Below are 12,347 nucleotides of genomic sequence, written 5' to 3' on the forward strand. Positions count from 1 at the left end.
CTTGTATCTAGCTTTATCTTCTAAATAGTAGAATTCCTGGATTTGGCTGCCCCGGAGTGGTTTTTCTCTTGATTGAGTTTCCACTTCGTCAACAAAATATTTGTCTCCTTTAATTCCGCATTTAATATTTTGTTGCACACTGTTCACACACACTGTTAAATTAGAAGTCCATATAATTTTTATTGCAACCATGCCTATGAAAGGTTGCTGAGCTTGTTACAAGGGATGCTGAGGAGAATGGACAGTAAGAGCAATACCCGATCACATCTGTCACGGGTACACTAGGGTTGGGTCAGAAAGGATGAGACCATCTACCCCTTGAGGGGGAGTGGACTCACAGTCTCACCATGTCTAGGATTTTGGTTCCTAAATCCTAGTGCATACCAGGTATGTTTGCATTGCATTGATTGTCGTATCTTATATCTTATTTTTGTCTTGCTTTCTATTTGAGGAACCACCTTTTCTAACCCTAGATTTTCTCTTGGTTGCTTTGAGAATTTTTTACAGGTACATTCTAGGGATGACAGAGAAAGCATGTCATTGCTTTTCTGTCTTGGTATAGTCAAACCTCTCTCCCTGAGGACAGGTTTGCTCTTACCTACATGCTTTGTCTAGACATATGTTATTTTCCTTTTAAGCATGTCTTTGTCGTTTTTGTCTTTTATTTTTCAACAAAAATAAAATAAAATAAAATAATTTGGGGGAGAAGATGCAAAATTTTAATTTTATTTTTGATAGCATTTTAGATATTGTATGTGTTTTTGCCTAATATCTCAGTTTATTGTGCATTAATTGAGTATGCTTATATATGATTGAGAGTTTATGTCTGATATCTACTAAGTTTGCCTGTGCATCTTAATTCTAGATAGTTGCTTTGCTCATGCGATGAAAAATTGTGCACTATCCAAAGCTCCCCTAAGGTACATTTTTGCTCTCTGACTTTTAGTTTCTGGAAATTCTAATGAGAGAGATTTTTTTTAGATGGTCAAATTGACCAACTCGCTAGTTGAACCTAGAACCCATAAATTCTAGCATTCTTTCTAGGTTGCAGCACCAAGTGATGAAAATCATTCAAAATTGAAAAATGTGGATAAATAAAAAGATCCACTGCTTTTGTGCTAAATCTGTTCTTGATCTTGTCCCTAAAGAAATAGTCAGTGACCACATCATTGTGGAAATAGACGGTCACTAAAGGACATAGTAAAAGAAAAGTGCTACAGCTTAGGGGGAGTGTATCAAATGAGGGTGGCTAGACCCTAGTAAAATAAGGTTTGACTTTTGACTGATCTAACATTGATTTTCTCTATTATTTAGAAAATCTGGTTGCCTTAAGTCATATTAGTAAACTTCATACCTTATTGAGAAAGCTTTCACACACACACGCATTGCATGAGTTAAGTTACTATTGAAAAATTTCTATCTGCAGGAAATTTTTGTGCTTATTGACTCTTAACTCTCAATTATATCTTGGTATATTTTTTGTTAGTATTTTGGCCTCATTCTATGTTTGGACAAAATCACTTATGTGTAAAGATGCTGTAAACAGGGATTCCACTTGTCAGAGCATTTTCAGAAGACTCTGCACTGCGAAAAAGATTGAAGATTTCAGATTCCCTGTCAGCCGTCCAGACGACGTGTTATCCCATTTAGACGCCCATCTATCAACTGTTCTATCTGTCCGGACGACGTGTTATCCCGTCCAGACGCCAGATAGACCAGCATCATCCGTCCGGACCCCCCACTATATCGAGAAGTTTCTGTTCCAGCTAGCATCTGTCCGGACGTTTCAGCAGCACGTCCGGACGCCTTTCAGTGATCAACTAGCTTCAGATTCTTTCAAAGTTTAGAATAAGGGAAGATCGATACATCCGTCTGAATGCGCGTCTCTATAAGGCAAGAATCGCAATTCAAAAATCACGGTCCGGACGTTAGTAAGCCTTCGTCTGAACGTGCGTGCAACTAATATGGAAATTGCTGATTTGACTTCAACCGTCCGGACGCCTACCCTTCATGGTCCGGACGCGCGCATAACTGATATGGAAATTGCATGTTGAAGTTCAGCCGTCCGGACGCTCATCCCCCATGGTCCAGACGCGCGAAGCCTTATATAGAAATTACTTGCATCGGACGCGCGACCGTCCAAACGTCAGTGGCTCACCGTCCTGATGCGGCTCTCAAATAGGAAAGATTTTCAGCGGAATTTTTGGAAAATTCTGTCTCATAGTTGTCCGTCCGGACGGCCGAAATTCACCGTCCAGACGGCGTCCGTACATATCACAGTAGTCGCCCATTCTACACCTCAGCCTATAAATAGAGGCCCCTGGGCATTAAGAACTACAAGAATTCGATATTGAATTCCACAAGAGCTCAGAGAAGTTCAAGATCCCTCTGAAGCCGTCACAAGTGTGCTGCGCTACATCTGAAGTCTATCTTAAGGGTTGGCCCTAAGGTAAAGGATTCCATTGAAGAACCCTTCAGGTAGGAGACCTGGTTGGGAAGCATTCATGTTGGGTTACACGTTAGAGAGCAAGGTACGACTACTGCATCGGGTTAATGTGAGTGTTACTATCTTGTATCTAGCTTTGTCTTCTGAATAGTGGAATTCCTGGGTTTGGCTGCCCCATAGTGGTTTTTCTCTTGATTAAGTTTCCACTTCATCAACAAAAATCTATGTGTTGTTTACTTTCTGCATTGTTATTTTTGTTGCACACTTTACACACACTTGTCTTATTTTAGAAGTCAAATTCGATTTTCAATTGGTATCAGAGCAGGCACACTCCGTTGAAAGGATTTATTTCCTGAGTGTGATCCTCATCTATTTGTAACTTCTATTTTTTTATTACACCTTTTATCATGGATTTCTCTCAGTCATCTGAAGAAAATTATGATATTGAGCTCTCTAAAGTTTTTGCAAAATTCGATAAACTTATTTCTCCAAAATAGCTCAAAAAGGTGAAGCAAGAAAAATAGTCTTTGATTGTTCAGTTGTTTGAATCACATGCTTTGATTGACTCTTTGACATCTGAGAATACCATGCTATTTGACATTATTGATAAACTTGAGAATAAATTAAAAGAATCTGAAGATCTCTTGAAAAAATTCTCTAGTGATAATTTGAAGAGCATGCTTTGTATTCATTCAAATGTTCCTAACAAGCCTGGTTTAATTGTTGATGATTTGAGTGCTTCTACTTCACATGCTTCTGATTCTGAATTAGATTCCACTATTATTAAGCCTGTGATAATAGACACTGCTTGTTTGGATAATTCTTGCTTGAATAATTGTGTGATGCCCAAGCCCAAGGAATCATGAACACTAGGTAAGTTTGTTCCTACTTGTCATAATTGTGGGAAAATTGGTCAAATTAGGCCAAATTGTTATTTGTTGAAATCCCATAGGCCTTGGATTAAGCAGGATGTTATGAGGAAAAGTGAAGTTGATGATTCTTCCTCATCAAAATATGTCCCTTCGCATAGGAGACATATAAAAGGTAAGGGCAATGTTATTTGTAAGAATGCTAACCATAATTTTGCAGAGAATGTCGAGAAGCATTCAAAAAAAAAGAAGTTTTCCCACCTGTCATCACTGTGGCATCACCGGTCACATCCGATCCAAATGTCCACAGCTCCAGAAGTTGAAGGTTCAGAGGAAGCTGCCAACAAGAGCTACATAAGGCACTCTACCTCCTATGGCACTTCAGGCTTCACGGCATCAGCAGCAGTTTGTTCCTGCCTATCAGAGTGGCAAATCAAAGAAGAACAAACCAAAGTGCTACAAAAGGAAGCCACAGAAGCCCACTAGCAACCATGGCTATGAAGGGTTGCTGAGCTTGATGCAAGATATGCTAAGGAGTATGGCCAATATGGACATGACCTGCAAACCATCTCCACGGGTTAAGCAGGTATGGGTTAGGAAGGATGAGACCATTCACCCCATGAGGGGGAATGAACGCACCTAGCAGGAGAAGGTGTTCATGCCTAGGATTCGGTTCCTAATCCTAAGGCATCGGGTTTGATTGCTTGCACTTTTGCTTGTTATATTTGTGTGCTTACTATGCAATCTAGGAACCAGTTTGTTGTACCCCCTATTCTCTTGAGAAAGCATTGCAGGTACTTGTTGGGGAAGACAGAAAAAGCAGGTCGAGCGACTGTTTTTCTGTATTGGCATCATCAGGTTTGATCTTTCCTTGCATATGATGTCTTTTCCATATTGCATTTTTTTTATTTAAAAAAAATAAAAAAAATTGGGGAGAAGATGCGGAACTTTATATCTTTCTTTTGATAGCTTTTCAGATATTGCATGTGTTTTTGCCTGATATCTCAGTTCATTGTGCATTGATTAAATATGCTTATATATGATTGAAAGTTTATGCATGATATCTGCTAAGGTTTCATGTTGCATCTTAATGATAGATAGTTACTTTCCTCATGCGATAAAAATGTGCACTATCTAAGACTCCCCTAAGGTACATCTTTTCCTTCTCTGACTTTTTGCTTCTAGAAATTCTAGATAAGAGAAGAGGTCTTTGATTAAGATGGTCAAATTGACCACATGCTAGTTGAACCTAGAGCCCAAAAATTCTGGCACTCTCTAGGTTGCAGCACCATAAGAATCAAGCAGTAAATCATATGCATTATGCGCCTTTAAATTGTATATTCACTGCTTATGTGCTGAATTTGCTATATGCCTTGCCCTCTACGTGCAAGTAAAAATTTTACTTTGTCCTTCATGGTACAAGTAAACCAATTAGGTGCTGCATCTTAGGGGGAGTGTATCAGATAAGGGTGGCTAGGCCCTAGTAAGATAAGGTTTGACTTTTGGCTGATCTTTCATTGATTTTCTCTCTTGTTTGGAAAATCTGGTTGCTTTTTGTCATATCAGTGAATTTCATACCTTATTGAGAAAGTCTTCGCACACACACGCATTGCATGAGTTGAGTAATCTATTTAAAATTTCTATCTGCAGGGAAATTTGTGCTTATTGAATACTTAACTCCCATTTATATCTTTGCATATTTTTGCAATGCTATTTGACTACTTTATTAGTTGATTATACATGCGTGTTCTGAAGCTAACTTTTGGGAAAAATATTTTTCTGCATATTTTCCTCAAGTTTCAGATTTTCAAGTGTGAAGCATTTGGACGAACCTATTCTTCGTCCAGACGAGAGCAGTCTTGCCATATGTTGACCTTGCAGTTGCCATCCAGATGGTTAAGTGACACATCCGGACAGGATCTCTACAGGTTTAAGACTTGCGTCTCTTTCTCTGCCATACACACATCTTTGCATTTTTATTGATTTATCATGGCATCTTGTGTGTTTTTCTCATGGATTTCTCCCGAGATTTTGGCATTTTTTGCACATCTCTTTTCATCCTATGATCTTCATTATGTCTTCCGTTATTCTTTTAAGTCTTTGTGCTTTTAGAATATTGGAATATTTGTTGGGATATTTTCTTGAGATAGTGTGCATGAAAATCCTTCTCTGTCTGTGTGTTGGGCTGATCTTGATATATTTATGCCTTATGAGTAGCTGCATTGCTTATATTTCTCTTTGGCATCCATTTGATAGTCGTCTTATATACCACATTATTTTTGGAACTAACAGGATCTAATGGTTTTTTTGGAAGTATTTTTGGTTGGTTTTGATTCAGGAATATGACATCCAGCGGCTCCCAGCACAATGTTTGACAAATGGATCCTTTGGAAAACTGACTGTTGTTGAAGTTGGATGTTCAAATTCCAAAGGTCTCAAGATTAAGATGAGCTTTTCCCCCTAGCTCATGCAGTGTCTTCTGTAGCATTCCCTCAGATCTGCATCGGTAAAAGGTTCAGTGGTGAATCTCCTCAGTTATCTTGCAGACCAATTGCTTAGAGGATGTCAATCTGTGGATAACCAGGTTCAGGCTTTGCAAAATCAAGAGATTGAAGATCTTTAAGTCCATGGTTCCCGACTTCCTGAGCTAGAAGCCGAAGTAGTACAAATCCAGCCTTTTATACGGATTTCTCTCTGTTACTTGATTTCTTCGGATCAGCAGGATTTGGTACTTGGAGGATTTATGTTCCTCTTTTTTGGGCCCCTTGCAGACTTTTCTCTAGTTTCCTATTGATTAGGATTTTAGAACTTTTTTTTGTGTGGATATTATTACCCTATCTACCCGGGTCCTTCTAAGACCGTTAGGGGGAGTAATTTCTATTACAGTTGGTTTTTATTACTTTGTTTTACCTTTTGTCCCTTTGTGACAAAAAGGGGGAGTAATTTTTGTTTGGACCGGGAATGTATTTCCAAACTGGTCAAGTATTTTTGTCCCAGAATGGCCAAAGGGGGAGTTTGTTAGTATTTTGGCCTCATTCTGTGTTTGGACGAAATCACTTATGTGTAAAGATGCTGTAAACAGGGATTCCACTTGTCAGAGCATTTTCAGAAGACTCTGCACTGCAAAAAAAGATATAAGATTTCAGATTCCCTGTCAGCCGTCCGGACGACTTGTTATCCCGTCCGGACGCCCATCTGTCCACTATTCCATCCGTCCAGAGAACGTGTCATCCCGACCGGACGCCAGACAGACCAACATCATCCGTCCGGATGACGTATCTTTCCATTCGGACCCCCCACTGTATTGAAAAGCTTCTGTTCCAACTAGCATCCGTCCGGACGTTTCAGCAGCACGTCCGAACGCCTTTCAGTGACCAACCAGCTTCAGATTCTTTCAAAGTTCAGAATAAGGGAAGATTGATACATCCGTCTGGACGATGTTGGTGTCCCGTCCGGACGCGCATCTCCATAAGGCAAGAATCACAATTCAAATATCATGGTCCGGACGTCAGTCAGCCTTGGTCCGGACGCGGGTGCAACTAATATGGAAATTGCCGATTCGTCTTCGACCGTCTGGACGCCTGCACTTCATGGTCTGGACGCGCGAAGCCTTATATCGAAATTACTTGCAGCGGACGTGCGATCGTCCGGACGTCAGTATCTCACCGTCCAGACGTCAGTGTCTCACCGTCCGGACGCAGATCCTAAACAGGAAAGATTTTCAGCAAAATTTTTAGAAAATCCTGTCGCACAGTTGTCCGTCCGGACGACTCAGGTTCTTCGTCCGGACGGCATCCGTACATATTACTGCAGTTGCCCATTCTGCACCTCAGCCTATAAATAGAGGCCCCTGGGCATTGAGAACTGCAAGAATTCGGTATTGAATTCCACAAGAGCTTAGAGAAGTTCAAGATCCCTCTGAAGTCGTTACAAGTGTGCTACGCTACATCTGAAGTCTATCTTAGAGGTCGGCTCTAAGGTAAAGGAGTCCATTGAAGACCCCTTCAGGTAGGAGACCTGGTTGGGAAGCATTCGTGTTGGGTTACACATCAAAGAGCAAGGTACGACCACTGCATCGGGTTAATGTGAGTGTTACTATCTTGTATCTAGCTTTGTCTTCTGAATAGTGGAATTCCTGGGTTTGGCTACCCCGGAGTGGTTTTTCTCTTGATTGAGTTTCCACTTCGTCAACAAAAATCTGTGGTTGTTTACTTTCCGCATTGTTATTTTTGTTGCACACTTTACACACACTTGTCTTATTTTAGAAGTCAATTTCGATTTTCATTTTTGAAATGCTATTTGACTGTTTTATCAGTTATTTATACATGCGTGTCTGAAGCTAACGTTAGGAAATTTTTGTTCTGTATATTTCCCTCTACTTTTCAGCTTCTAGTGTGAAGCATCCGAACAGACATGTTCTTGAGTCCGGACGCTCTCGGCTCTGTCTATCTCTTATTTGACAGCATGCCGTCCAGACGAGTATGTACCACGTCCGGACAAGAGTTTTTTGCTTTCTCTACCAAACACACACTACTTTTTGCCTATTCTATCATGTTATGTTGTGTGTGTTTTCTCTCGGACTGATCCCGAATTTTTGGTATTCTCTGTACATCTTTTCTCATTCCCAGGTATTTCCTTTGACTTTCCTTATTCTATTAAGCTTTGGTTCTTTTTAGAATATTGGAATCTTTAATTGATTATGAATTGAGAGATTGTGCATGAATATCTTTTTTTGTCTTTATGCTGGATGGATATTACTAATCTCTGTCTTTTGGATTGCTATATCTACTTTTGTATTTCTTTATACATCCAATTGATAGCCATCATAATACTACATTCTTTTTGAAACTAACAGGATCTAATATTTCCTTGTGGTGTTATTTTTGGATAGATTTCTGTTTAAATATTTTTAGGAATATATTGTCCAACGGCTTCCAGCATAATGTCAGATAAAGGGCTCTTTGGAAAATAGACCAGTGTTGAAATCATAAGTTCTAGAGATCTCAAATTTTAGATGAGCTCATTCCCCCTGCTCATACAAAGTCTTTTGTAACCTTTTCCTCTAGATCTACACCAGCTAGAGATTTAGGGGTGAATCTTATTTTTCATCTTGCAGACCACTTGTCTAGAGGATTTCTTTCTGCGGATGATCAGTTTCGGGCAAGAAGACTCAAGTGACTGAAACTTTTCAGTCTATGGTTTCCCGACTTCAGGAGTTAGAAGCCAAAGTAGTTCAAATCCAGCTTTTTATACGGTTTTCTGTCCGTTACTTGATTTCAGTGGACCAACAGGATTTGGTACTTGGAGGATTTTTGTTCCTCTCTTTTGGGCCACTTGCAGACTCTTCTCTAGGTTCCTATTGTTTTGGTTTTTAGAACGTTTTTGTCTATGGATTTTATATACTTTGTCTACCCTTGTTCTGTTGAGACATCAAGTGGGAGTATTTTAATATTGTGGTCTTTCTATACTCTGTTTACCTTTTGTCCCTTTGAGACAAAAAGGGGCAGTATATGTTAGTTTTTGGACCGTGGTATTTCCAAACCGGTCAAGTGTTTTTTGTCCCAGAATGGCCAAAGGGGGAGTTTGTTGGTATTTTATATTGGCAACATTCTGGTTGACAAAAACACTTTATGTAGCGGTTGCAGGACAGTCGGTTTTTCCAATCTTTAGACAGCCGGTTCCTGTGCAACCGTCTAGACGGGCCTTTGAAGGCCTCCGGATCCCCCGCAGTGTCTTACAGATAAACATTGAAGACATCCGGAAGTTAGAGCAACACCGTCTAGATGCTCAGTCAATCAATATTTAACAAGGAGTCTGTTCTTAGAAGTCGACAATGTTTGGGAATTTTCTACAATCCGTCCGGACGACAAGGCAACACGTCCGGACGATGTCCAGTCTCTACAAGCCGTCTGGACGACTTGGCAACACGTTCGGACGATATCCAGTAATTCAGATAACTTTAGATTTTCGTTTGAATGTGGAAAGGATTTCAGTGAAGACCGTCCGGACGCTCGGTCAAGCTGTCTGAACGCAAACGTGATAAGGATAGAATTGCGTTATTTCTGAAGTATATCGCAGAAAACCGTCTAGACGTGGCTAACTTCCGTCTGGACGCTCAACAGACAGAGTCTGAATCTCAGCAGTTTTTTAGGTCTCTTGAAGCCTATATATAGGGGGCTCTAGGTCTGTGTTTTGTACAGAATTCAATAGAGAATTCCTTATAGCTTAGAGAGGGTGTTTAGGGAGATATTGAAGATCTGCTAGCTCTCTAGCTTTTGCCAGTGTGTGATTTGATCGTGTGAAGTCTATCTTAGGGGTCGGCCCTAAGGTAAAGGAATCCATCAAAAACCCCTTCTGGTGGAAGATCTGGCTGGGAAGCATTCGTGTTGGGCTACACGTCAAAGTTAAAGGTATGACTACTGCATAGGGTTATGTGAGTGCAAGTGTCTTGTAACTAGCTTTGTTTTTGGATGTGGATTTCCTGGGTTTGGCTGCCCCGGAGTGGTTTTTTCTCTTCATAGAGTTTCCATTTCGTAACAAATATCTTGTCTCATTTAAATTCCGCATTTAAGATATTTGTTTGCACACAAACACACATTTGGTTTAAATTAGAAGTCAACAAATTATTTTCATCTACCGTCCGGACGGCGCCTAGGTATTTCAAGCCAGACGCTCATTTGAACCTGCAACCTATAAATAGAGGTTCCTAGGCTTGAGAACTGCAAGAATTCGGTATTGAATTCCATAGTGCTTAGAGAGTTATATTTTAGAGTTATTGTGCTGAGTTTGTCTCTCTTAAGCCGTTGCCGATGTGTGCTGTTGCTACGCTGAATTGAAGTCTATCTTAGGAGTTGGTCCTAGGGTAAATGATTCCATTGAAGACCCCTTCAAGTAGGAGACTTGGTTGGGAGGCATTCGTGTTGGGTTACACATTAGAGTTCAAGGTACGACAACTGCATAGGGTTATGTGAGTGCTACTGCTTTGTAACTAGTCTTGTCTTCTAAATAGTGGATATCCTAGGTTTGGCTGCCCCGGAGTGGTTTTTCTCTTGATTGAGTTTCCACTTCGTTAACAAAATTCTTGTGTCATTTCAATTCTGTACTTTAATTATTTTGTTAACACATTGTGTACACACATGGTGAATATAGAAGTCATTTATTTTCAATTGGTATCAAAGTTTGGTACACTCTGAGAAGATTAAATTCTTGAGTGTTATTCTATTTGAATTCTATTGCTTATATCATGTCTGTCAATTTTGATTTAATGGAAAAAGATGAACTCCAATAGTTGTGTGTCAAATTGTTTAAACAATTTGAAGATTGTAAAAAGACAAGCATTGATCACTTACAAAGACTTGAAGATTTTGAAATTGAAAAAGATGTGTTTATTGAAAAAATTAAGTCTTTAGAAGATGATCTAATGAAGTCTAAATTACCTTTGGACAAATCTTTTAATTCTGATTTGAGTATTGATAGAGTTGCTTCTGTTTCTCATGCTATGTTTGTTCATAGAACTATGTTTGTTAAGCCTAGCATGTCTCATACTCAGTTTACTTGTGGGGATAAAAGGGCTAGTCATTCTATACCTACGTGTCATCATTGTGGCATTAGTGGTCATATTCGCCCTAATTGTTTCTAGATTCGTTCACAAAAACCTTGGAATGGATCACATGTTCCTATGGTAGATGAACCAGGTTTTGATAACCAAGTCAAGAATTTTAGTGATCAAATTGAGCTCATTAGTAAGAAGTTAGGAAGTTTCTCCCCTAATGAACAAAGATCTGTCTTGGCTAATGATAAAAAGAAAACTTCCAAACAAGTCTGGGTAAAAAAGGAGGATAATTTGTGTTTAGTTGCTCATACTGCCCTAAAAATTCTTGATACCTATTTGTTGTATTTGGATAGTGGATGTTCTAAACACATGACAGGTGATAAGACTCTACTGAAAGAAGTTCAGATGGGCAAAGGGGGAAGGATCACCTATGGAGATGGAAGCCAATCCAAGGTTATTGGAAAAGGGATCATCGACATTCCAGGACTTGGAGCATCTCAGGAAGCTCTGTATGTGGAAGGACTCAAGGCCAATCTTTTAAGCATCACCCAATTCTATGACAATGATTTGGTGGTACAATTCTCCAAAAAGGAATGTAATATCTTTGACAGCAATGGTAAGTGGCTTATGGGGGGAGAAAGAACTGCTGATGACTGTTATGGTCTTCCTGGTCTCACATCTGATCCTCAAATCATTTGCAATAAGGCAACTATAGATGTCAGTGAGCTATGGCATCAAAGATTGGGGCATTTGAATTTTGCAAATATGGTGAAGATCGCTAGCAAAGACATTGTCAAAGATCTGTCTAAAATGGAGAAGACTGGGAAATGAATCTGTGGTCCTTACTAGCTAGGGAAACAGACATGAGCAGCTCATAAGAAGTCCTCAAGTATTCTAACTTCTAGAAATTTAGAACTATTGCACATGGATCTCATGGGTCCCACTAGAACTACTAGTCTTGGTGGGAGGAAGTACATATTGTTGGTAGTAGATGATTTCTCTAGATATACATGGGCTACTCTTCTTCGAGAAAAATCTGATGCTTTTGATGCAGCTCAACATTTATTCAAGAAAATTCAAATTGAGCAAAACTGCTAGATTATGAGGATCCGCAATGATCATGGAAGGGAATTCAAGAATGCCAAGTTTGAAGAATTTTGTCTCTCGTATGGAATCAAGTAGGAATTTTCTTCTCCTATCACTCAGCAGAATGGAGTTGTAGAAAGAAAGAACAGGGTGATTCAAGAAATGGCTCGTGTGATGATCCACTCAAAGAATCTTGCTCAACATTTTTGGGGAAAAGCTGTTAACACTGCATGTCATATTATCAACAAAGTCTACCTACGGCTTGAAACAAACAAGACTCCCTATAAGATTTAGCGAGGTAAAAAGTCCATAGTCGTGCATCATCACACTGTGGAGAAGCTGTTAACATTGCATGTCATATTAAGTACTTCAGAACTTTTGGAAGTAAATGCTA

This window comes from Alnus glutinosa, chromosome 4, assembly GCF_958979055.1.
Source record: "Alnus glutinosa chromosome 4, dhAlnGlut1.1, whole genome shotgun sequence".
NCBI classification, from domain to species: Eukaryota; Viridiplantae; Streptophyta; class Magnoliopsida; order Fagales; family Betulaceae; genus Alnus; species Alnus glutinosa.